This window comes from Leptodactylus fuscus, chromosome 5, assembly GCF_031893055.1.
Source record: "Leptodactylus fuscus isolate aLepFus1 chromosome 5, aLepFus1.hap2, whole genome shotgun sequence".
Taxonomy (NCBI): Eukaryota; Metazoa; Chordata; class Amphibia; order Anura; family Leptodactylidae; genus Leptodactylus; species Leptodactylus fuscus.
The window spans coordinates 34921249-34927277 of record NC_134269.1 but is presented as its reverse complement, the minus strand read 5'-3'; the positions used below and the strand labels follow the sequence as shown (position 1 = coordinate 34927277).

The 6029-nt window shown below is 47.8% G+C and overlaps 1 protein-coding gene across 1 annotated transcript in view; it reads left to right on the top strand.

The window, feature by feature from the left end:
• LOC142202649 (caspase-7-like) overlaps positions 1–6029 on the top strand; it is a 436926-nt gene that overhangs the window by 134487 nt on the left and 296410 nt on the right. The gene's annotated exons all lie outside the window — the stretch shown is intronic.

Here is a 6029-nt window from a genome sequence, read left to right as displayed (position 1 = left end):
GGAAATCCCACCAGACACATGGGGTCACTCAATTTTAAGGGTGGAATTTAAACCGCTGGTGCAGTTGCTCCAAGCAACCAATCAAAAGAAAGCTTTCATCCGCCAAAGGGTCAGTGAGAGATAAGAGCTGGAATCTGATTGGTTGCAGTGGGTAACTAACTGGTAACCAGCCTAGTGCGCTGCCCTCTTACATAGGACACTTGTATGGAAAGTGAGGGCAGCACAACAACTCTAACCAGACACCAGGCACATGTCTACAGCGCCACAGCTGCTAAGGAACTACACTTCCCAGCATGCACTTGGGGCTTCCAGCTAAGCGGCTGACATGTCCTGGCTTAGTGCACAGGCGGTATGTCTCTTACACAGGAGCCTGCTGCGGGCTGTCTGTCTCTCTCGTCTGCCTGTCACAAGCTGTCTCTGGCGCGGTTTCTCGTTCCCTGGAGACCTTGTCAATGGACAAACAGTCCTCGTCTATCGTAGAGTCTGTGCAGGGCTCAGCGCCCTCTAGTGGCGCCTCGGTCTTATGTATCAGCGTGGTCACAGCGCCACCTAGCGTTCTGGCGAAGGAAGCATAAAGCAAGCTGAATTTTTTTTTAGGGGTGTGGAAACATGTAGATGTCTATTAACATATACACTCACCGGCCACTTTATTAGGTACACCTGTCCAACTGCTCGTTAACACTTAATTTCTAATCAGCCAATCACATGGCGGCAACTCAGTGCATTTAGGCATGTAGACATGGTCAAGACAATCTCCTGCAGTTCAAACTGAGCATCAGTATGGGGAAGAAAGGTGATTTGAGTGCCTTTGAACGTGGCATGGTTGTTGGTGCCAGAAGGGCTGGTCTGAGTATTTCAGAAACTGCTGATCTACTGGGATTTTCACGCACAACCATCTCTAGGGTTTACAGAGAATGGTCCGAAAAAGAAAAAACATCCAGTGAGCGGCAGTTCTGTGGGCGGAAATGCGTTGTTGATGCCAGAGGTCAGAGGAGAATGGCCAGACTGGTTCGAGCTGATAGAAAGGCAACAGTGACTCAAATAGCCACCCGTTACAACCAAGGTAGCCAGAAGAGCATCTCTGAACGCACAGTACGTCGAACTTTGAGGCAGATGGGCTACAGCAGCAGAAGACCACACCGGGTGCCACTCCTTTCAGCTAAGAACAGGAAACTGAGGCTACAATTTGCACAAGCTCATCGAAATTGGACAATTGAAGATTGGAAAAACGTTGCCTGGTCTGATGAGTCTCGATTTCTGCTGCGACATTCGGATGGTAGGGTCAGAATTTGGCGTCAACAACATGAAAGCATGGATCCATCCTGCCTTGTATCAACGGTTCAGGCTGGTGGTGGTGGTGTCATGGTGTGGGGAATATTTTCTTGGCACTCTTTGGGCCCCTTGGTACCAATTGAGCATCGTTGCAACGCCAAAGCCTACCTGAGTATTGTTGCTGACCATGTCCATTACTTTATGACCACAATGTACCCAACATCTGATGGCTACTTTCAGCAGGATAATGCAATGCCATGTCATAAAGCTGGAATCATCTCAGACTGGTTTCTTGAACATGACAATGAGTTCACTGTACTCCAATGGCCTCCACAGTCACCAGATCTCAATCCAATAGAGCATCTTTGGGATGTGGAGGAACGGGAGATTCGCATCATGGATGTGCAGCCGACAAATCTGCGGCAACTGTGTGATGCCATCATGTCAATATGGACCAAAATCTCTGAGGAATGCTTCCAGCACCTTGTTGAATCTATGCCACGAAGAATTGAGGCAGTTCTGAAGGCAAAAGGGGGTCCAACCCGTTACTAGCATGGTGTACCTAATAAAGTGGCCGGTGAGTGTATATAGTCAGTATTTTTGGTTTGCAGAGGTTACTTGCGCCAAGTGATAATAAAATTGAGCCCCCATATCATACCTCCCAAATTTTGAAGAACTGAAAGAGGGACAAAATGTGCGCGCCGTGGTAAATTTAGCTCCACCCACTTTTATGTTGACTCTGCCCATTCTCATTTATTTTTCATGTGCCCCCACATGGTATAATCCTCCTACAGTCACCCGTACATCATATGTCCCTCCTCCATCTCTGCCCCCAGATTCATGTCCCCCATCTCTTCCCCCAGATTCATGTCCCTCCATCTCTGCCCCCACTTTCATGTCCCCCCATCTCTGCCCCCAGATTCATGTCCCCCCATCTCTGCCCCCAAATTCATGTCCCCTCCATCTCTGCCCCCAGATTCATGTCCCTCCATCTCTGCCCCCAGATTCATGTCTCCTCCATCTCTGCCCCCAGATTCATGTCCCCCCATCTCTGCCCCCAGATCCATGTCCCCTCCATCTCTGCCCCCAGTTCCATTTCCCCTCCATCTCTGCCCCCAGACTCATGTCCCCCCATCTCTGCCCCCAGTTTCATGTCCCCCCATCTCTGCCCCCAGATTCATGTCCCCCCATCTCTGCCCCCAGATTCATGTCCTCCATCTCTGCCCCCAGATTCATGTCCCCCCATCTCTGCCCCCAGTTTCATGTCCCCCCATCTCTTCCCCCAGTTTCATGTCCCCCCATCTCTGCCCCCAGTTTCATGTCTCCCATCTCTGCCCCCAGATTAATGTCTCCCATCTCTTCCCCCAGATTCATGTCCCTCCATCTCTACACCCAGAATCGTGTCCCCCCATCTCTGCCCCCAGAATCGTGTCCCCCCATCTCTGCTGCCAGTTTCATACCGTTCTCCCCCCTCCCCTTCATCTGCCCCCAGGTTCATGGCCCCCCCTTCATTATGTTCCCCTCAATGTTTAACTCCAAAAGCTCTCTCCTAAAGCTCTCTCCAAAGCTCCTTGCTTTAGTCACGTATGCATTCAACTCAGATCTGCGTCCGGAGGACGCAGATCTGAGTTGAAATTGGGACTTGCGTCCTGTGCTGGGGCGGGCAAGTGCCGGGGGGCCTGCAGAGGCTCAGTGGGCCCCGGCACTATGCCGTGTGCTAACGCCAGCCCTGTACATACAGCTGGGTATCCTATGCATATGCAGCGATGTAGCAGAGCCGAGACGCGGGAGCAGGCTGATCGAACTGTGGCAAATTTCTGCAACATCCGTTCAGCCGTTTCCACCACAGAAGCTGCTTAGACACTTACATAAGAACACCCCTATAATCCAAATGGCCATATGTAGCAGAGCTTAGGCAGCACTGTAGCACAGCTGAGTACACGCTCCATATGCAGAGATGTACATACAACTGAATATGCTGTGCATATGCTGCCATGTAGCAGAGCCAAGACACAGGAGCAGGCGGATCATCCACAACAGCAATTGACTAAATATAAGCGGCTCGGCGTCAACACCAACCCGCAGACAAAGTCGCGGGCAGATGCTAGTGCATTATTATTGTTATTATGGAATATGCTTAGCATGAATAACTTAAAATCTACACGTCAGGCAAATTCCGAGTTCATATTTGGAATCAGCGCGCTCATTTTAGTAGAAATCACATGTTTTTCTCTCAGTAGCAAAATCATTGTTGCATGGTGTAATTAATGTTAGCCTTGCCTGTGTGATTGACAGCCTATCAGGTCCAGGGTGGGTTCTTCCTTCCTATTTGTTTGCTCACATTAGTGCTTGCTATTGCTTTGTGCTTCCTGGCTGTAACTCTTGCTGATTTGTAACCTGTACTCATATTGACCTCTGGCTTTGCCTTTGACTATTCTCTGGGATATCGTTTCTGTACTGTGTTGCTCGACTGTTGGCTAGCTGACCTCCCTTTGTTGTTGTTTGTCTTGTCTGTGTTCTGTGTCATCACCTATATCTAGGTAGGGTTTGCCGCCCAGTTGTGACCTGTCACTTAGGACAGGACAGGCAAGTAGGAAGGGTCAGAGGGGGGTTTCAGCTTAGGGCTCACTGTCTTGTTGTGCCCCTCCCTACCAGAGTTCACGAGCAGCTACTGAGGAATTGCTCTGAATCATCTCGCCACTTCTGATGATTCTCCCTCAGTCTACCTCCATTTCGACTGTTGGCTATGCCGTGGTGGGAAAAGTTATGTGTTAGGATTTTTAGGTAGTTCGATTCGGAACTTCGGTGCATTCAGTGCGGTTACCTATCAGTGTGCAGTGACTGTAGTGTGACCTGGGCTTTTCCCGAAACGCAGCGGAGGGAGTGACAGTAATAGCTTGAAGAGCACAACCCCTGTGGGAAGAGGAATACCGCTGGGTGTTTCTGTAGGACGAGGACTCCATTAGGCACAGCTATAGGGGTGCAGACATAGCAATTGCTATTGGGCCCTGCAACCTGAGGAGGCCCAAAGTGATTTTTAACAATATAGACAGACACCAGTATTATAGACACGGACACATAGGATACGCCTGTGGTTGCGTCACATTTTCAGCCTAATTTCCAAAGCATTAGTGTATTGTGAAGCCAGCTGTCCTGTATATCTCTTTGGGAGGCTGGTGTAACAGGCAGCAAAGTGTCTATGCCTGGCGCCATTACACACTACTACCCCCCAATGTTTAGTGCCCATTGTAGATGTATTCTTCATAAAAATAGGAGATGAAATGCAGCTTGGCCATTCAGGCCTCAGTCACCGCAATGTGATTTTATGGGAAAAATATACGAGACAGAACCCTAAAATGTGGCATTTAACTCCTCTCCCCCCCTTGACTCCAATTTTTACAGAAGTCAGATCATAAAATAAGAGGCTGCCTCTATACGGAGGACCTGCTCGCTGTGTGGGCCGAGAGCGCCGGCCTATGCTGTATGACTGTGTAAGCTATTGAAATGGATGGTGTCTTGGCCCAGGTCAGAGGGAAATGACCGTCACATCAGACTGTGTAAAAGGATCTCAATGAATTTGGAAGTGGATTGAGAAAGACCTGTCAGGGAATAATGTCTCCTTTATGTGCAGCCCAGACACACAGGGGCACTGTGCTCCGTATGTTCCCACACACCCCAGCAGAATACAACTTGAATTACCCGCGTTCAGCCGAGCAAAACTGTCAGTGAAAGGGGACTCTCAGGACCCCCCCCCAATAATAGGCATTGTAATGAAACCCTGTACCCAGGGAGGGGGGCACGGCTGGAGGGCAGCCTGTAAATGAGATGACTAGGATGTCCTGACCGAGACACAACAGCCATTGTCTCCATCTTACAAGAAAATCTGTATTCACATATAGGACTGAAAAAGCAATCCCCACAGTCATGACCACACAGGGCAGTAATAATAGACCTATAGAAATATCCTATCATCCCGACAATATTAGGTGCAGATTATATACCATGAACAGAGCCGTTATTATACATCATATCTATCAGCCATGGATGGCAGTTTCAGATTTGCAACCATGGTTGGGAAAGTCTCATTAACTTTGTAATGATATAAAGTGTCCCATAGTACAGCAACGCAATATACATAAAAGGATGGCAACAAGATCAAATTCCATATCACATTTCCAATTTATTATTTCTTTTTATTGAGGTTTTACCAATTTTTTTAAGCTGCAATGTCAATGTGGAAGTTATGGTTAGTATAACGGAGTCCCCTTTACTCAAGACTGGTTCTTCATTCTCGGGTTGCACCACTCCTCTGGAATGCTCTCCCCCGGACAATCAGAATAACTCAACTTCTACAGCTTCAGGGAGCCTTCACACGGACTAAACACGCATGTATTTTTGCAAAATACACGTGTAAAAATAAGACTCCCATTGACTTCAATGATATTTTTTACACGCGTAAAAATACACCTGTAAAATGTCATTGAAGTCAATGGGAGTCTTATTTTTACACGTGTATATATATGAATATATATGTTGGTGCTATATAAATAAAATGCATTACTGTTGGATATGGCATATTTGTGAGTGTATGTTTAAGGCTAAGGCCCTACGTAGCAAGGCGCAGCGAAACAATGCTCTAGCGGAAAAGCATCACGGTTTTTCTGCCAGCGCTTTTCACAGAAAGTCCAGTTTTCCAAAGCGGACTTTCTTCTTCTATTATACCTTAGGAATAATTGAAATGCTGTGATTTCCAAAAA